Source organism: Grus americana, chromosome 2 (genome assembly GCF_028858705.1).
Source record: "Grus americana isolate bGruAme1 chromosome 2, bGruAme1.mat, whole genome shotgun sequence".
NCBI classification, from domain to species: Eukaryota; Metazoa; Chordata; class Aves; order Gruiformes; family Gruidae; genus Grus; species Grus americana.
Genome location: NC_072853.1, coordinates 36,597,676 through 36,618,860, shown reverse-complemented (window position 1 = coordinate 36,618,860; position 21,185 = coordinate 36,597,676). Strand labels below are relative to the sequence as shown.

General features: G+C 43.9%; 1 protein-coding gene across 5 annotated transcripts in view; it reads right to left on the bottom strand.

Moving 5' to 3' along the window:
* NCOA2 (nuclear receptor coactivator 2) overlaps positions 1-10,279 on the bottom strand; it is a 193,084-nt gene extending 182,805 nt beyond the window's left edge. Inside the window, exons 1-2 of one of the 5 annotated variants that reach the window (XM_054818103.1) lie at positions 9,997-10,279; positions 118-197 (exon numbers count right to left, since the gene is read on the bottom strand). The gene's annotated coding sequence lies outside the window, so the exon portion shown is untranslated. The remainder of the gene's footprint in view (positions 1-117; positions 198-9,996) is intronic. The other 4 variants (XM_054818101.1, XM_054818098.1, XM_054818099.1 and 1 more) reach the window with 4 other exon arrangements.
* Between the last annotated feature and the right edge of the window lie 10,906 nt (positions 10,280-21,185).

Here is a 21,185-nt window from a genome sequence, read left to right as displayed (position 1 = left end):
GGCTTGTTCTGCTGTATCCACACAATCCATTTAAGACATCTCGTATCAAAATCCCCAGTGAGGAAGATAAAATGCTAACGCAAACCAATTAAATGCAATACGATACAGACAACTCACCAAGACTCAGTGAGGCGGGCAACGATTTCTAGGGTCTGTGTGTGCGGGGGGCCTCACTACTCAGATACATCTCAAGTGTGCTAGGAACAAAATTGAGAGAAAAATATTAGTCTTTTTTTGGAGACAGGCATAGAAAAATAAAAATATGATGCTTAGCACATCGCAGTTTTAAACATAACACAACAAGGGAAACATAAACTTTGCAGAGCATTATCTGCTTTTCCAGACATAACTACAACCCCCTTCCAGTTGCACAATCACTCCAGGCATGCAACTTCCTCTCTACCTGCTGCCTACTGCAAAGTCACAGTGATAGCTACTAAGATGTTTACATTAACTTACACAGTATGCAGCCTTTATTTTCACAAAAGAATCTATGGGAACCCTCTGTGAAAGTGGTTGGTTCCTTTTTGGTTGACTGCTTGGCTGGTTGTCTCTAACACTCATTAGTTTCAAATATCTAAAAAGGAGAAACTGATGTTCTTATAAAATGTCTTTCAACCATTATTAAAAGTTGTGTGTACAGAAGCATATTTCTTCTCTGAACCTCCACTTACAATACTCCTGACCGAAGTGACGAGTATCTGTGGACAAATAACCAGAAAGCTCTTCATTAGTATAGTTCTTAAGAGTCCAGAAGAGCAGAGGACATACATTTCCCTGAAGAACTGTGTATTGCTGTGCAAAGGAGCACATCACTACCCACATAAATATTATACCTGCATTTCTGTTTGTAGGTCAAACAGTACTTTATGTCAAATGTATCCGAGCAAGCTACCAAAGAAGAGTTTTCTGCCTTCTTATTCTGACAAACAAAAAAGGCAGAACATAAAGCAAATGAAAGATACACTGCAAGAGTCATCAACAGAAGAAAAAAAAAAAAGTGCACTAATTATGTCTCAAGAAAGATGGAATTTAGGAACAACTTCATTCTTTCTGTCATTTCTGCCATCTCACAGAAACCTCCTTCAAACAAATTCTGCTTAAGTTCTTTCAGTCACAGGCAGGATACCACTACAGTAACAGGCTATTCAGGGGCACCACTAACAAAGAAGCATTCTTATAGAAAATATATACAAACAAGATCTGAATACATTATTCCGTCAGGAATGCCCAGAAAACACACAAGCTCTACAGATCACAACCATGGGGCTTCGAGTGGGTCCTCACTGACGAAAAGCATCACCTTGTCTCAGAATAAAATGTTAAGTACAACACTACTAGATTGTTTGGGGATTTAGGGAGATTCACAAGGTCTGTTGGACACCTGCAGTTCAGAGAGACACCAAAGGGAAGCTGCTGCCTCACCTGCAGCCCCAGCCCACGGTGGGGAGACCTTTTCCACAGAGGAGCAATAATGCCTGTGTAGACAGAAGTGTTTCCTACTCATCTCCCGTCTTTCAGCTGCTGCATGCCAGCAAAATGAGAATGACAATTCTACTACCATTTTGTTTCTTGACAACCAGCATGGCTGCTCACCAGTATTTTGCTACTGCTCATTTATTTTTGGGCCCCACCTCCTGATCTACATGGCCGCCAGTACTGCAGCTCAAAGAGCGTGCACAGGAGTAACGTGGCTCCTGACCGTCACGCTGCAGCCCACGGGGCTCCGCGTAGCGACAATGGAAATGACAAGTTTTGCGGATTTTCCTTTGTTCATAAAACATTTAATAATAATACTGTCTGGAAACCAAGACAATACATGATAGTTTCACAGTAGAAGCACTACCTTCAAAATACTACTAACAAGATCTTTCTTCCCAAGCCTTGAATTACACAGCAACTAGCACCAAGCTTACGTACCCAACAGACGTATGATCTGGTATATTCCAGATTTATTCCCCTAACTAAACTAGACTGTCAGTGAAGAAAAGTGATACAATGAAACTACCTATTAGTCCTTTGCCTTCCCTCTTCAAGCCCCTTCTGAAGTTTGAAATGAAGGAAAACCAACACTGCAGCAAGAGGCAATGCTCGTACCTTTTCCCCTGCAAAGTCATACAAGAATCAGGAGGCTCTCGGGATGCCCCTCCAAGCTCAAGGGGACCCACTCTTGCATAAAGCCGGCTGTGGCAGTAACACAGTGCTGTTAATGGTGGTGCTCAAAGGTCTGTAGGCAGGCCTTGCGCAAAGGCCTACATGAAGAACAGGTCTCCGCCTCGAGCGGTACACAAATTATCAGCGTTAGTTGCGACATAAAAACGGAATACACCACGGCCGTCATTCTCCACGCTTGCCATTTTCCAACATCACCATTCAATCCTCCATCCCCCAAAGGGTAAAAGAAAACTTTTTAAAGGTCAACACAATAGTTAAAAGCAACTGATACGGCCCGGAACAACATGCCATTCTCTGATTTCAGACCGCTTTACATCTTTATTTTCCATTCATGCACAGTCATTTCTTTCTTTTCCAGTGTGAAGGCACATCTGTATTCCAAGTACCTAAGAAGCGTTACCTCCTCGCCCCATAAAAACTGTAAGTTGTGAACAAAACACAAATATCAACTCTAGAAGAGGGAGTGAACAACTACCACTTTCAGACATATGTAGAAGAGATCATCAACTACAGTGTGCAAGCTTAGTGAACGTATTATTTCCTCTACGTACAGTCTTCAGGTTCCCTCATTCTTATACTAAGAAGAAAAGGTGCCACAAACAATCTCACCATTGTGCAGTTAACACTGATTTCACCCAGAACTGTAGCAGGAAAATAGTTTGAGGCCTCATTAAAAATTCAGTATCTTTGTATCAAAGTAAGTCATGATCCTTTAAAAAAAATAAATAAATAAGCAAACAGCAAAACAAGCAAAAGTATGTTTGCACTGCAAGTGCCAACGTAAATTGTCAAGCAATTAAAAAAAATGCTTTAAACTATGTTATTAGAGCTACATTTTATAGTCAGTAAAGTATCAACAGGTTGACTTTTTCTTTTACGATAAAGGCAACAAGTATTCTGGCCACTTTGAAACAAAACAGCGTATTTCTGGTTGTAAATTTTTGTTTTGGAAAAAATACTAAGGTTTAGACTTGAAGAAGAGCTTTTCTCCTTGAGAAATAATTGATATCTGTTAAAATAAATAATGTATTTATCGGCATACACTCATAATCTTCTTCCACAAAGTATTTTAGGAAATTGATAGAAAAGGAGGAGGACATTGCTTACATCTCTGGAGACCAAGGTACAGATTTGTGTAAGGGTAGCAAGTGAAATTAGTTGACAATTATCACATTTATTTCTGTGAATAAGATAAGCGGCTGGTCAGCAAGTCCTGACATAAATTTTGAAATAATAAAGAATACGGACTGAAGAGCTACTTTGTGAACTCCAAGCACAGTGGAAGAAGTACAAAGAAAAGTAATCTCCACTGTAGACCAGGTGATATCTGAACTCTCACTTGTGCGAGTACTAAAACATAGAACCTTGGGTTTTGGGTTATGGATTCGGTTTTGGTTTTTTTGTTTGGTGGTTGTTGTTTTTTTAAATTTGATTCCACCATACAGACATATGATGAACTTGTAAATTCATAAAAATACCTGTAATAAAACTGCCAGAAATTTATTTATAGGCAGACTTTCCTCTATTCTCATGAAGTTTTCTTTTTAAATGCAATTTAGTACCTCCTACATAATCTGCGAGGCACGAATAGGTGACATACTGCATTGTTTTTAATTGGAGTGATTTTCTTCAAAATCCATGGGCAAGGCTCGTTAGAGATCAATACTGACAGCAACAAAAAACTAAATCCGCTCACACACAGATGAATTACAGCATGGGCAGAGCAAGACTAAAATTCCATAATAATTCTGACCTAACAAGTAAAATGTTATTTCACTTTCCATGCCCATTCTTCAATCCCAGACTTTTCCACTGAGGCAGCCAATAAAGCAGACAATTGTGATATGCCCACTATAAATCCTACCAAAGACCAACAGTATGTCTTACATAGCTCACTAAAAAAGCATCAAAATAGCAACTCTCAGTCATCACTATATCAGATATATGTTCTCACTATGCCCCAGGATCCACCCCCCCCAGCAGCTCATGTGATCCATACTGCCTAAGATTTATGGATAAATCAACACATTCAGTAGATATTTTAATTAATTTGTCACCTATGCTCTCTGCCCTTTCATTAATACGTTAATGGTTTCCATACAACATGGACTACTTCAGCAAAATACAAGTTATCCTTTCCAAACAGTAAGTAACTTCCTAAAGTTTAAAAACAAACAGAAAAATGTAATTAGGCTTTATAGAGCGTATTGCACCTACGCTGCAAAATCAAATGCACATTACAAAGAGGTTTCTGAATATCCAAGTAATGGGAGCACACTCACAGAAAGAGTGAGATTTACTATCAGTTATAACTGCTAAAATGAGAGCAAAGCAAGAATAATATCTGCCAGTAACTGTATTAATGGGAGATTGTTATGGAAGCCATTTAAGGAAATGCAAGACTTGGAATGGTATAATGATGCAGCTGCAGAAGAAAAAAATAAAAATGTGTGTATTGTTAATATGTTCTTGTATAGCTTCAGACATTTAAATTAATGAACTAATTTCAAACTTCAAAATGCCAAGCACCCCAGTGACCATATACTTTCCATAGGAATTGTGCCTATTTTATTTCCATAAAACTCAAGTAAAATTTCCATTAGTCTAACTTGAATAACGTGCAATTTCCATAGAACAAGATTGAAAAATCACAAACAGTAACAAAATGCAATGCAGTAAATCCACCACGTCTGAGCTGTATTTTTCAAACTATTCATCAACTCAAAATAATTGCATAAAATCAGCAGAAGTATTCCAAATGCTCAGGAGAGCAAGAGCTGTTCTAGGTAATAGGTAAATGCAGGACTGGATAAAAGAAAATTAATTTTTTCCACTCAGACTTTTCATCATGTAAATACTATTTCTGAATACTCACAAGACTGACAGAATAGCTTTGTTTTAAAACCCTGTTTTAAAAATTCCCTGATTATTTTTTTATTATTATTTTTGTATCCTAAATTGATTACACTACACAAGCTGTCATTTTTCATGTCACATTTCTACTTGGTATGTTTTGAGAAGGCTAAGCTACTGAATCATTAAAAATAGGGAGTGTTTGCATAATGTAAATACTGCTGACAAACTAGTAACCATAGAACTGGTAAGATGCCTTAGTAATATCTAACAACTGATGTAACATTACAAATTATTCTTACTACTTAAAGTTGCCATTTCACCAATACCTACGCCTGTTCAAAATGTTATTCCAACGCAGAGCAGGAGTCCTGGCAACTGTATTTATTCCCTGAAATTTTCAAATATTATCAAAATATTATCTATCATAAATACGTAAAATACACGTTATCTAAGCTTGATTATCCTGACGGGTAAAAGCCAAAGAATACTTCTCTAAGGTTTAAATTCCCAAGAGAAGAGCTCAGATCCCGTCGGCAAGCACACAATGGAATCACAGCTGACGATGCACATCTTTTTCTGGATGTCTCCATATGCTCAGGAGGGCTCCCCCACACACACACACTCCTCTGCCTCCCCGTTTCTCCCTCTCCGCCTCTCTTGCTCCCAGCATTACATTGAAGGATTCGTCATTATCCACCGCCAGGAGTATGAGAATGTTTTACCAACTAACAAAAATAAAGTAGTGCGGTGAACTTCATCTCATTTAAAAATAAAAATAAGAGATCGTGCCAGAGTAGCCATCTGTAACTAAATTAACTAATAGTAGAAAATGGGTGGATGAATGGATGCTGTAATACATCTTCTATGAAGTAAATATCACTGTTACTCTGTTCTTAGTTTAAAATGTTGTGTCACACAGCAGAGCACATACTGTAACAACACATCTAACCTTTGACCTCCAAAGCCAAACACAGAAATAAATGAATACTGAGCATTTTAACGTCTATAAGAATATCGAAGAAATATGTGGAATTTGTTAAATACTTTATACCTACTTGCACATGAACTGCATTGTTTAGAGGGATCAACCATAGCAAACGTACAAAAAAACAAACGTGGCAAGCACAGTCTTAGTTCAGCTTTCCCTTTCTCCAAGGCACAATCTATTAGCACTCGGCAGACAAAGAGAGGTACATTTATATTTGAATTTGGTACCAGGCTTTAGTTGGGCTTTTTCTTTTCAAATTAACCGACAGCATCCTCAAGGCTTAGACCTCGTAAGCCTCTGCAATTCTGGTGGAAGGGTGCTAGAGAAACTCCGGCTGAGCACAGAAGCCCAGATTTTGCCAGTGAGACAGTGACATCAGCAACAAAGGCAAGGAGCAGAAGACGGTGGCATTGTAGCAGCAGCTGGCTCCCTCACTGACTTTGTTCTTCCTGCTGCAAAACCTGGGCTCCCTGCAGATGGGCCAGCTCTTCCTGGGTTTGGGTTTGTTGGGGTTTTTTTTGAGGACAGAGGGAAAAGTTGGGAACGTCAACACTGCAGACTGCTTACATGCCTCTTTCGACAGGACCCTTCTGCCTTATAGGGAGCAAGCTACATCCTAAGTGATTATAAAAACATAAATGTTATTGTTAAATAATTAACTTTTACTTCAAAGCTTCACTTTAATGCAATACACTACACTATATGTGAGTAAATCCCTAGTATTTTCTCTTTTTCTCCACCAGGAATAATCTTTGACTGTTTTCTCTCCCAAATAACATAGTTCCAGTTTAAAAACTTCAATTGAACTGTCTTATTCCAAAAGTATCATTCTTGATAGCAATAAAGTATTCCTTCCTTAAATGTCTTGAGTTTCAAATTTAGCACTGACACCAACAGGACAAGCAACAAGGAACATGAGGAGATTTACACATTTAGTAAAGTGTCTTCAGACATTGCAGAGATACTGACAAAGCACGTCATGTATGGATCCTTTCCCTAGTAAAGACCAGAACCTTGAGAAAATGCAAAGTTAAAATATCTTCAGGTTTTATGTGAAATAAAGTGTATGGTGGCTGAAAAAAAAAAAAAGAGATGATTACACCACCTTTGTTGGGCATTTATTGTATAATGCTCACCAAAATGAGATACAAGCATATTAAAAATTATGTGATTCGTCAAATATTTGCATGATGTTAAAAAGAATATTTCTGAAGGTTAAGTCCATGACAAAGTATTTTGTTCCAGACAGCAGATGACCAAGACTGGCTACAAACATGAAGCTTATCACACCGCTTCTCATAAACTGAGGGATTAACCATTTGAGGGCAATTTACATCTTTCTTTATCTCGTGTGACGCAGACTTCTATGTTCCAGTCCCCAAGTAGCTGTATCACAAATGCCAAAATAAGGGGGACAAATGCATGAGTGTCCGTACATGCCTGCATATGCATCTGTACGTGCAAATATGCACGAGCCTGGTATAGCCTATTTGTGACACCACCACTGACGTAAACAAGCAAGTGCCCCAAAAACTACGTAGGAGGCACAGTACCTACACCAACTCCGATAAAACCACCGTTTTCCATTCACAGTGGTCTTAACCTGCATGTAAGCAAACCAGAGCCCTGCTTTGGGGAATAATAGTTTCGGTATGACATTAATGACGGTGTGCAACACTGTCATTTCTCGGAGAGCATCCAACAGAGCGGACCAGCAGCTCCCTCCCTTCAGGCGCTAGCAGAGGATTCCCCCATGAGAGGAGCCCACCAGGTGGCCCAACACCGCTATCAGGTTGTAAAGAGCCAGGAAATTAACTGGCTAGAGTTGATTTTATAGTTCAGTACATAAAAACCCAAAGGGATAAAAAAACAAATGACTGCCTTCAGCCACAATGGCAGCAAACTAAGAAAAAAAAAAAAAGCTTTAAGTAAAGAGACTGGCACTCTTACACTGCTTACTTATTTACAGCGGCAACAGAGCTCTGTGTAACTGTCATACCCAGACCCTATATGCTTAGCTCAAACTATACTTAAATACCATAAAAATATTATCGGTTCAGTTCTAAAGCTTATTCACCTGCTTCCTACTACTCTGAAAGAAAGATAAAAAGAGAAATACAAAAAAATAAAATTATTATTACTGAATAAGCAAGCTGTTCTCCTTTTACAAGGAGACTCCTGGCTAAATTACAAGCATATTTAGACAGCGGGCTCCCACATCCACACACTTCAGACAGAAGTATATAGGCTAACACAAAGTAAGATTCAGATATCATTATTTCCCAGTGATTACCAGCAACCTCTTTGCCTTCCCCCCCTTCCTCCCTCCCAATCTTTTTTCGCCAGGCTCTCGGGCAGGTTTCCTGCAGACAAACTACACGGCCTGAATGCCCCTCTCTGGAAGGAGAAGCATGTGATTCCCGGGCTGGGGGGGGGGGGGAACCGCTCAGGCCCGAGCGGAGGCGAAGGAGCGAGGGGCAGCGAGGCAGAGGACGGGGCTCTAGTTACACCTCGCCCAGCAGCCTCCGACCAGCGCGGCGGCAGCGCGGTCCCCGCGGAGGCGGGGAGGGGTTGAGCACCCGCCCTCCGCGGAGGCGGCGGACATCTCCCCACCCCTCCCCCGCTCCCCACACGCGTGGGGGCCCGCTCCCCGCCTGCAGCCGCCGCCGCCGCCTTGCGCACAGCCCCGCGGCCGCCGCCCGCGGCAGGGAAGCAGGAGCGAGCGGCGCCGCCCGCCCCGCCGGCAGCACCCGCCCAGGGACCCCGGCCCCGCGCCCAGCCGCCTGCCATCCCCTCCTCCTCCTCCTCCTCCTGCCGCCGCTCCCCGCCCCGCGCACACACACGCAGACACACGGCACTGCGGCGGCCGGGCCCCCACCCCTCCCCGGGCCGTGGGGAGGCGGCGGCCGGGCGCCCCGGGCTGCGCTCGCACGCAGCTGTGCCACCACGGCCTGCCTGCGCGGCTGCGGCGCCCCGCCGCCCGCCCCCGCGGCACGGTTCGGCACGGCGCTGCGCGCACACGCAGGCGCAACCCCCGCGCAGAAAGTTAGAGAAGTTGCCCGCTCTGCCCCCTCCTTCCCCGCGCGTCTCCTGCGGGCGCGGAGCGGCGGCGGGGCGCCCCGGCCCCGGCGCAGGGGGAAGGGGAGAGGGTACCGGGCACCGCGGCCCCTGCCCCGCACGGGAAAGGGGGCGGCCGGCTCGGCCCCGCGGAGGGAAGACGGAGCGGCCCGCACCCTTGCGCACCAAGTCGTTGTCAGCCGGGGAAGGAGAGTCGGTGAACACCGCCCTGCTCCCCAAATCACCCCTTTTGTGGCCGGGGGGAGACCCTCCCTCCAAGTTTCCATGTCGGTGTGTGCTGTGGGGTGGGAATGTCCTAAACAATCCCTTGAAAATTGCCCTCCGCATCCCAGCTGCCCCATCCTCCCCCAGCACGACAGGGCAGTCCCCTGCCCCCCGGAATCAGCCGCAGCACCCTTCGCCTCCCCGGCTCCTCACACTCTCTCCCCTTGCCGTCCTCAGCCAGGGGCGCGGAGAGGCGGCACCCGACCTCCGCCTGGCCTGGGAGCAGGAAACCACCCCCCTCGGCCCGGCAGCGGCAGGGTGGGCTGCCGTATCCCCCCCCCCCGCCGAAACGGGGGACGTCCCGGGGAACTAAATCCGCGCCCCCACCCCCCACCCCCGCCGGGCCCCAGGGGTGCGAGCACGATGCCCCGGCGAGAGGCGGCCCGGCAGTCCCCTACCCCCGGCTTCTCTCCGGTTCCCCACGGAGGGGGCCGCGGCCCCCGCCCCGCTCCCCCCCGCCGCGGGGGAAGCCGCCTCGCCGCGGCCGCGGTGCCGCCCGCCAACGCCGCCCCTCCGCGCACCGGCGCGGCCCCGGGCGTCCCCCCGGCATTACACAAGGCGGCCAGGGAGGCGCGGGGGGCTCGGGCACACACCCCCGCCGCGCCGGGGCCGAGGGGGCGTGCGGGAGCCGTTACCGGGGTCAGTGCCGTCTCCCGCCGCTGCCGCCGCGGCTGCCGCCGGCGCTGACCTTCGCTTTGTAAGATGAAGCTGAAGCTGGGGCTGCGGCCGCCATGTTCCCGTTTTAATAACTGCCTGCTTGTTTATTTCAATGGAGACCCTCCCACCACTCGCCCTCCTCCTCCTCCCCTTCTACCCAGAGGAGGGCTGGACGGGGAGGAGGCGGGGGGAGGCACAAGTCACTCCCCCCTGCCCCCGGGCACGGCGGCAGCGGCCGGGCCCGACGCTGGGGGAGGCCGGGGCGGGCGGCACCGCAGCGCGGTCCGGGGCGCCGCCGCCCCTCGCTGATGCCGCCCGCCGGAGCGCCGGGCTGCCCCGCTCCCCGCCCGCAGGGACAATGGCAGCCGCCCCGCTCGCTCGCAGCCTTGCGCAGCGCTCCCGGGAGCCTCCTCCTCGGCACCCGACCGGGGGAGAAAGGGGAAAGGAGGGGAAAAAAAAAAAAAAAAAAAAGAGTCCTTCGCCCTCGGAGGGCGAGACTTTAAGCGTGGCCCTTTGCGGTCCGTCCGCAGAGGAACCTTGCCCGTAAGCGGGACCGGAGCAGTCAGCCCTGACGAGGCTTTCAGTGGCCCATATTCACAAAAACGGGGGCGAGGGGGGACAGTCTTATTTCCTTTCTCTGCCCCTGGGGAAAAAAAAAAAAAAGGAAAACACACACGCTGAAAATCCTGTCACAAATACACAGCATCGACTGTATCACACTCACAGGAACGGGGGGGTGAAGATGCAGGATTTTCCTAGCTTGCAGGAGTGAATACGTGAGTTAAAAATTATTAAGGGCTGGAGGATGATTGTTAAACATTGCCCTTTAGTTCAAGAAGCAATCCACGATGAAGAAATCCTATCTTAAAAGAAAAGCTTTACATTTTCACGTGTCGATAATGGCGAGCTATACTCTACACAGTGTAACTATTGTTATTTTTGACATTTTCTCACATGGGCGTGCAGCCCCAAGTTTTTCTGCAGCTATCCACAGATTATATATTGTTACTGGTGGTATTGCTAACTCTGCTTGCAGTTAGGCTTGTCCAATACTTTTTTGATCATAACCTTTATTTTTCAGATGGTTACATTTTGCCTTACTGTGCTGCATACAATTTCCCACACTTGTGCCTCACTCAATTTTTTTTAAGCTTTTTTCTTTTATTGGGCAAAAATAGTTCAAATGTTTCTCCAAACAAATTAAAGGAAAACTATCTTTCCCACTGTCCTCCCACATGTTAAAAAAGTCTTTGCAACCGAGTCACTGAAAACTTCTAATATTTTCCTCTTCTGGAGAAAGCACTCAGACACAGGAGGGATGGCCATCAGAAATCTATTTGAATTTAGTCCCATTAGGAAATGGGGGTGGAGGGATTGTAGCTTGCATATGCTCAATTAGAGCTTTGCTGCTAAATTAACCACAGATCCTACCTACATTAAATGCCACTGTTTTAGGGGGAGTGCTTTTGGCATCATCTCCAGAAGACAAGTGGGCATGCTCCAGTGTTGGGCTGCAGCGGCTGGAGAGGACAACCTTTCTGAATGTCCCTCCGCATCAGTCATACTCAGCAGAGAAATTGCTCTGTCTTCAGGAAGCTCTTCCACCCTGCCTATACACAGGCAGGCAGCAGAGTTTGAAGCTTAATTCTGTCTGGAGTGCAGAGAAATCAGAATATTACCTTGAAATAACATGGCAAATGAGAGTTGCTTGTATGTGAGAAAAAAAAAAAAAACAAAACAAACAAAACCTGGGGCAAAGAGTTCTGGAGAGACAGAGCTTTTCCTCTGGCCTCATTTGTTATATCTGTGCAAATCTCTGTAGCAAATAAGCTCACAGTTACGCAGGCAATAATCTCATTTACCTCACAGTCATGATTCATTCGTTCTCCTGTGCTAAGTGAAACAGTGGTCCGCTGAAAAAAAAAGTATGTCTTTAATTTTATGACTATAAGCCGTCCAATTTAGAATTGCATAGGTAATTTTAATCTCAGTATTTCTTATTTATGAAAGCTTGATTTTTTCCATCTTCACACTTCCTTTAACATAACCAAAAGTCTCTATTAAACTAGGACCTAGGAAAAGCAAGGAAGACCTTTTAATTTGCTGCAGTACAAACAGCCCACGGAACACAAAGTTTATGGTCTCAACATCGACAAAACCCCCTGAGTCTGATGCGGCAGAGTGTCCTTGTCAAACTGGGTGAGAGAGGGGATTTAACTACACACATGCTCAGAGCCACTGAAGTTTGTTATAAGCTTCTAACTCATGAGCAAATACATTTTGTCATCTAAGGCCAAACCCCTGGTTACAAATATCGCTGTGTGCAAAGCCCAGTAATTATGTTATTCCTAACTGCTATTCTTTAAAGGGAGAGCATCATCTTCCAGATGGGAAACAGATTTGATAAACACACTTCAGTGCTGGATTTTATTCGGCATTACATCTCTTTTCCGGACCTTCTCCAGTGTCACCATTGCTGCTTTGTGCTGACTAGAGCTGGGCCTAGTTTTTTGACAGAAGCTTCATCCGTTCTAAACAAGACTAATACAAGATTTCTGTCATCCTTCCATATCCATCCTCCTCCCATTTATACTGCTGCTGGCTATTTTGTTCACAGCATCACTTTATTCATTCGATTATTCACTGCGATCTGCAAACCTTTCCTGGTGTGAAATTTAACACAGAGAGAAGTTTTTAATTATTTTGGATTTTCAGTGAAGTTTGGTTAAATTTCCTCTCATAACTTTTTTTTTTCCTAAATCAACAGGAAAAAGATCAGAATCTGAATGCAACCATGTTTTCCTGATCAGTATAGCCACATATGGTCAATGTTGTTTTTTTCTTATTTACTTTTTCTACATAACATATCTCTTAAAAAAATGGTAAGTGGGGTACTCGGAGTAAAACTAGCATTTGCAGGTGTGTTTCTAACTGATTTTCAAATAACTTAAAGGTATTTTTCCATAAGGTGAAAGGTTATGTACTAATTGCTGAATGCTTATGAAGTTGGTGGACCACTCAGGTATGGCTGCTGTCTCATAAAGCTCTATTTGCAGCTTTAATGCATAAGGAAGAAGGGTTTATGTGCACCTGCTGACATCAGGGCTATAGGTAACGCAGCCGCTGGTGCACAAAGCCTTTTTCATGAGCAGCTGCATTTACCCTCTAGAATCACTCTGCTCACCTTTATGGGGAATTGAGTCCTCACTTACTCATTAACTTTCCCAAGTGGATTTAAATATGGTCTTTATGAAACCAGTAAGATTTTTGAGGGATATACCTAACTCAAACCCGCAAATAAAACAAAATGAAATTTGAAACCATTTAAACCTCCTATACCATCTTCACCCTCTTTGGGATGGGGCAACCTGTTGAGGTCTTCTCAGCTCCAAGTAGGGCCGATTTTGAAGTTATGCCAGGTTTCCTAGGGTCATATCCATCTGAGTTTTTACTGCCTCCAAGGATGAAGAGTCCACAGCCTCTCTGGATGACCTGTTCCAGTGTTTGACCATACTTCTGGATTTTTCTTTTCCCCTGATGTCTAATAGGTCTGTTCCAGCTTGTGCCTGTTGCCTCTCACAGTGAAAAGGCCTCTGGACCTCAAAGAAGGCTCCATCTTCTCTATACCTGCCTGTTAGGTAGCTGAAGAGAATAATAAAATTCGCGTCAGCCTTCTCTTCTTAAGACTAACAACCTGACTTTCTCAGCCTCTTCTTGTACACCATGTGCTCCAGCACCCTCACCATCACGGCAGCCCTCTTCTGGATTTGCTTTTTTAATGTCCATGTCTTTCATGTACCAGGGAGCTCAAAGCTGCACACAGCAATCCAGATGATATCTTAGAAGTACTCCATGGATGGGAATAACCACTTTTCTCGACCTGCTGGCTATTCTTTTGCTATTGCAGCCCAGGAGACTATTGACCTTCTTTATTGCAAGGTCACTGCTGACTGACTTGTTGCTCACCAGGACCCTCGAATTCTTTTTTGCAAAGCTGTTTTCTCTCCATTTGGCCCCTAGCTCATCACGTGGATGGCTGTTCTGTCCCAGATGCAGGATGCTGCACCACCATTCATTAAACTTCATGAGGTTCCTGACAGCCCATTTCTCCAGCCTGCTGAGGTCCCTCCAGTGCACTGAACACTCCTTCCCAATTTGCAGTCATCTGCACTTCATCTCATCATTGAGGTCACTGACAAAGGTGTTACACAGTATCAGTCCCAGTATTCACCCTTGAAGCATACTGGTTATCAGCTGGACCTGCTCCTGCTGATCACAGCCTTTGAGCCCAATGGTCCAGACAATTTTCCACCTAACTTATCTTCTATTTAACCTAGCTCATACTTCTCCAATTGTGGTGGGTTGACCCAGGCTGGAGGCCAGGTGCCCACCAAAGCCGCTCTTTGACTCCCCTCCTCAGCTGGACGGGGGAGAGAAAGTATAACAAAAGGCTCCTGGGTCCAGATAAGGACAGGGAGAGATCCCTCACCAATTACTGTCACAGGCAAGCAGACTCAACTTAGACAAAAATTAATTCAATTTATTACCAAGCAAAACAGAGTAGAGGAATGAGAAATAAAATCAAATCTTAAAACACCTCCCCCCACCCCTCCCATCTTCCCAGGCTCAACTTCACTCCCGGTTTCTCTCCCTCCTCCCCCTCCACAGCAGCACAGGGGGACGGGGAATGGGGGTTGTGGTCAGTTCATCACACGTTGTCTCCACCACTCCTTCCGCCTCAGGGGGAGGACTCCTCACACTCTTCCCCTGCTCCAGCATGGGGTCCCTCCCATGGGAGACAGTCCTCCAACAACTTCTTCAACGCAAGTCATTCCCACGGGCTGCAGTTCTTCATGAACTGCCCCAGCGTGAGTCTCTCCCATGGGGTGCAGACCTTCAGGAACAGACTGCTCCAGTGTGGGTCCCCCACAGGGTCACAGGTCCTGCCAGGAGCTTGCTCCAGCATGGGCTTCCCACGGGGTCACAGCCTCCTTCAGGTGCCTCCACCTGCTCCAGCATGGGGTCCTCCATGAGCTGCAGGTGGGATCTCTGGTCCACCATCACCCTCCATGTGCTGCAGGGGGACAGCCCGCCTCACCACAGTCTTCACTTTTTTTTTTTTTTCTTCTTAACTGTGTTATCCAAGAGATGCTACCACTGTCACTGATGGGCTTGGCCTTGGCCAGCGATGGGTCCATCTTGGAGCCAGCTGGCATTGGCTCTGTTGGACACAGGGGAAGCTTCTAACAGCTTCTCGCAGAAGCCACCCCTGTAGCCCCCCCTGCCACCAAAACCTTGCCACACAAAGCCAAAACAGCGATGTGGGTAAAGGAGGTCTATGGGTGATTGTGTCAAAAGCTTTGCTAAAGTCAAGGTAAACGACGTCCACTGCTCTCCCCTTCTCCACAGATGCAGTTATCTCGTTATAAAAAGCAGTCACGTTGGTCAGGCAGAATTTGCCCTTTGTAAACCCTTACTGCCTGTCCCCAGTCACCTTCTTGTCTTTCAAACACCTGGACATGGTTTCCAGAAGGATTTAATACTTAATCCTCCCACAGACTGAGGTCAGGCTGGCTCTGTAGTTCCTGGCTCTGTAGATCCTCCTCCTTGAAGGTGGACACATTTGTCTTTTTCCAGCCACCAAGCACTTCGCCCAGACACCACCACCTCGACACAATACACACACAAACCTGTCATGATACACATACCCTGTTGTTACTACAATTACTGTGCCGCTGTGACCTTGCATCCCATCTCCAAACTATCGCTGATTATCCTCTTTCCATTAGCCCTTCACCAAGTTCTGCCCTCTCAAAAGAACACATTGACTTACATGGTGTTATATTCTTCTAAAGCATCTAGGATCTGGCTCAAATCCTTCAGTGGCACTTTGGCTTTATTTTCATTTGATACAGTGATACACCAGACTCATTAAGAGTTTGCAGTGAAGGTTCTGTGACTAAATCACCTATCCTATGTGTACAGTGCTTATGTGCTAAAACTAAAAAGAAGATTTTTTTTTGTCCTAGAAAAACTTTAGACATAAAAAAGTAATTTTTGTACCTCAAAGGACAAAATTGTAAATTAAAAAGTGGCTAATCAAACATCTTGTTGTATGTTGATGTCTTATTAATTCAATAATGTACTTCATATTATTTTTTAAAAATCAGATAAACTTGAAATGCTCCATAGTCTTTTAATACAAGAAATCAAGCAAAATCAATTTCACCTTACAAAGTGTTTTGAAGAAAGTGAAAAATGTACAGGGTAGGAATTAGAATTTTAATCAATACTTGTGCAAATACTTTTATACTAGAATAAATGACCCATTTTACTTATGCTACCTTGGTAGCAGTTCATGCTAAGACAAAATAATGTTCAACTGAGGGAACTACACCTGTAGAGCTAAAGCATAACTGCTGTACTAGTACCAGGAGTGTATATATTTTTCTTGTACTGTAATACAATACCAAAAAATTTGCATTTTTACCTTGCTTCTGCCACTTTCCTTCAGCTACACAGAACAATTGTGACCACATGAAGTGCTGGATCAGACAAACAAAATCTGCCCCTAAAGTTCTCGTGCACCGTGATGGGACTGCTGAGCAGGTGGCACCAAATTCCAACCATGAGAAAAGGGGTAGTGCCTGCTGGGCGCTCCTGGGCAGCCTGCTGGAGATGACCCTGGGGTTGGACCAGATGACCTCCAGAAGTCTCTTCCAGCCTCAGGAATTCTGTGGCTCTTCGATACTTCTTGTGGAAAACAAAATTCTTCTACTCTGCTTTTATTTCATACTGCTCTCCCAACTTCTCCAATCGTTCTTTAACCTTTTATTTTCCTTTTGCCCTTATTTTCCCTTTTATCTTTATTTTTGCTAGTCTTTTATTCCCAGTCTCTCCCCTATTCTTATCCTGCAGCATGTGCTCAACAACAGCTATGCTCTGACATACTCTGTAAATTCGTGCAATCCATTCAAAAAGACATCGCCGTTCTTTCTTCTGAGGATGAAAAAAGCCCAGCTCACCCCTATACTCCAACTTTAACCAAAAATGTAATCAGCCCTCAAGCACACACATTAAGGGGTGTAACTGAGCTAGAAGTGTTTCATTATGGTTTTCTGTTAAAGAGCGATGTTCTCTTCCCCTTGTAATTAAACTGTTGAATACATTAACATACCTTTTGTTTAGAATTGTGTAACACTCTGTTCTTCCCTTGATTTCCTGTGCTTGAATACATAAATCTTTGTAGCTTCACAAGAATTTGGTAATAAAATGCGTTGCTGGGGAAGGACAGAATTCAAAGCCATCCCACCATTAGCAAGTGGAGACGTACACTTTAACAAGCCCCCTAGACACACCCTTTGTGCTGTTCTTTTGGGGATGTCCTCCAAAAAATTATTCTAAGGCAGCTTTATTGATTCATATTTAACAATTACTTATCATCACTGACCACATACATGTGAACGTTTTTGTCCTAAACCATAATGAGTGCACAACCCTCAGCCTAAGTGGCCCTACATCTTTTGTGTTGAATGCACTTTCTAAATTCACTATTAAGCTGATTACACCTTGAGGATGATCAATCCATGTTCTCTATTGGCCACTTTGTAAATCTAGAGTTATGTAGACATGTAAATTTACTAGCTCATGTAATTAGAGCACAGAAGATTAAAAAAAAATCAGAGTGGTGGTGAAGCACATTTTTTAACAAGCAAAAACTCAGCATGTCTGTACAAGTAGTGCATTTCATGCAGCAGACTTAAGATCTGCCTCTCTATGTTGAAGTTCTTAATGCCATTATGAAAGAGATGAAATCAAGATGGAAGGATGACAGTGATTTAGTCACAGAACCAGTTAAATGGCTTTCCAAACTTGAGGCCATAGATAGCTTTTTGATTTACAGATAGCACAGAAGCTTGATCTTACAAACCTTTAACTGAAGTAAATAAAGTCCAGAAAGTATGAAGAAGGAAATATCACTTCAGGATAGAGTTAAGAATTTTAAGTTCAAGTTCTGTAATTTCAGACATTCAGCTACTTGCTGGCTTTTTGAAATTATTATTTTAATTTAATTTACTTTCATTATTAAAAAAATTACATTTTCATAAGAGCTTCTTAAGCTCATGTTTTTTGTTCAACTTCCAACCCTAGATTTCTGAATAACTGTATTTTTGTATGAAATTATTTTAATCTAACAGATATTAGAAAAAAATATTGTTCCTGAGCTTTTTGGACTATGTAGTAGGACAGAGGTTTTGCATTCCCTGAGACTACCTCCATTTTACCCTAGTGGCATGCTTTCTGAAAGCACTTTAACATCAGCTTCATCTGACTCACCAGAAGAAGGCATCAGGGATGGAGAACAGTCATTCTTAAAGGCTGAGCCAGAGGGTGCAGAGCAACCAGAAGAGTTCATGATTTCCCAGATCAGTTGTGGACATCTGCCCTGTCCTTGCCCAAGCAGCTCCTTGGATGTGCAGACTCTGGTGGTCTCCCTAAACAGGCTTCCCTCACTTTTGGGCTTTAGTAGCAGATACTATTACAGATGATTCCTCCATGTGTAGGATGAAGATGACACATTGCTCACAATACAGGAGCCAATTCTGCAGTTTTCTTTCTCCTTTCTCATATCAGAAAGGAACGGTAACGGTGTTGACTTTTAAATAGTCACTGGGCGTCAGAATTAGCAACTCACCAAAATGAATCTCAGCTCCAGCCTCCTTGTGTACTCGAGTAGACAACTCTGAGTAGAAGATAGTTCACGTTCCTGAAGTTGTGGTATCCTATAAATATGGCTCATCAGGAAACAGTAAGGTTAGCAAAGGCTGAGGGTGGCAGAGGCTGCAATTGTATTACATTTTGATATTTTTTTGCTTACACTATCCTACTATTCCAATTTTAAGTTCTCAAACACATTTGTAATAATTATCAAAATGATTGCAAAACCAAATATTAAACAGTAAAGCTGTTTCATAAAAACCAAAAAATTAAAAAGAGAAAAGGGACTAAGGGAGAAATGGATAAACTAACTTAGGGGTTGTATCTGCAGTAAGATAATACGTGCTTGAATAGGTGCTTGAAAGATGATGCAAATGCACTGAACGGTTTGGAAAAGCACAATTTGTAACCATGTGTGTACTTACATATAACTCAACCAACTCAACCTTACCATTGTCTGGTGACTCCAACCTGACAGCTGAGGTAATGGGCTCTGTCAATAGTTCTGCTTGCCCTGTTTAAATCAACAAGTGTTTTGCAAGAGCCACGGTAGCCCTGATGCTTGGAAGACAAGTGGCACAAAGCCATCCTCCCCCACCCTTGCAGTCCTGTCTATGCTGTCCCTCTCAGAAGACAAATTGCAGTCTAAGCTGCCCCCTCCCTATTTCGACTCTTATAATTAAGAAAGATCCTGCATTAGACAATTCAAGAGTATTTGATGAGATGGTTACAGATCCTGTGCTTGCTGGGATGCGGGTCAAAACTGTCCTTTGTATACTCCTCTATCCACAGTCTCAGCCTTATGCTTGCCAAAGGGGAAAAAAATAAGTCCTATGAAGGACAGGCTGAGCTGAGGCAAAAGTGTCCATTTTTCACATCGGAGAGTGCCAAAGTACGAAGAATTATTTTATTTTTATATAGAAAACTATCACATTCCCTCTTAGTTTAAATACGGCGGGGTTGGTTAAATACATACCCTGAGTCCAGAAAAAAAGGGACAAGATCATGAGGCTGAAAGAGGTCAAGAGGCCATCTGTGTCCACCCCTCTCCTTTAAGGCAGGACGATCAACACCTATCTCACTCCTAATGCATTGGTCTAACCTGTTCCTAATGACCTGTGATGAAGACATCTCAGACTCCCAGGCTGCTGCATTGCTCTACTCTCCTCACCATTAGTTTTCCTAATGCTTACACAAATGGGTTCTTTTGCTCCATTTTAGACCTTTATCTTCTCCTCAAATCTACCATAGATATGGATTTTTTTTTTCTTGTCTCTTTGCCAGTTCTCATCCTTATGCAGAGCTACTGCTCTGTCTTTTTCTACTCCGAGCAACCCCAGTTCCTTCCAGCTCTCCTTCTAGGGCACGTTATGCTGGTCCCTGCTCATTCAAGCTGCTATGGACTGTCTCAGTTGGCGCAGAGAAAAGGATGCGGTTTTGATACTGAGCATACTGCTTAGCTTGAAGCCTTGCTGATGCTGGAAGCATTACTTCATTTGCCACGCAGGCTGTATGTCCCTTTCCGCATCCTGATAAGCATTTTATTCTTCCCTCACTGCTCATACAACATGGAATTGCTCGCTGTTGTTCAGAGATCAGATCTATCATCCTAAATTTAGGACCCCCAAATTTAAAATTACAATTTAAATTTAAAAATGCAGTTTAAGGCATTAATACAGACATCACGCTGATGTAGAGACACACACCACTTCAACTAAAGACCTTGCCCAGTCATTATTTTTAAAAATATTAAAGAAATAAATCTGACAGAGGTGTTTAGAGCACTAATGTTTGTACATTTTGGCAAAATCAAAACTCTAAATCAAAGCATAATAGACAAAGAATACTGCTACTGCTTGTGGATAGATCCGTCTGATTTTTTTTCAAAGACAATGGCACATACATTATTTCCTATACTGGTAGTATTTCTACAAGTCAGGATCAGGAATATCAGAGAACCACTCTTTTAACTACAGAACAGTCTTAGCAACGTCTCTTTGTGGTCTTAAGCCAAACAGTTTGATTTGTAGAAAAAAAACAACCTGCAAGGATGGAGAAAGGTACTGTTTATGAAACTGAGACGGTCACATTTGCTCAGGCATTCTTTTCATATCTATAGATTTTTTTGAAACAGGTCACATAACTATAGGTTCAAACAGGGAACTACACTCCTGCCGTTGCCGTGATTAGTTGTTGAATGGGATCCCATTTTGCTAAGGACCGCAGAAGTTTATTGCAAAAAGTTATTCCCTGGCCAAACATTACAAGCTAAATACCAGATAAGGAATGGGTGGATTGAACAAAATAAAATAAAATAAATAAAACAACCTCCATCCTCACCCTGCACCTAGAGACTGGAGTTAAAAGGAACAATGAAAAATTGGCCAAGTACGGGGTTTGGTATGATAGAGAGGTGTCTGCTTAACTGGCGTTGAGTCACCTTGGTAGA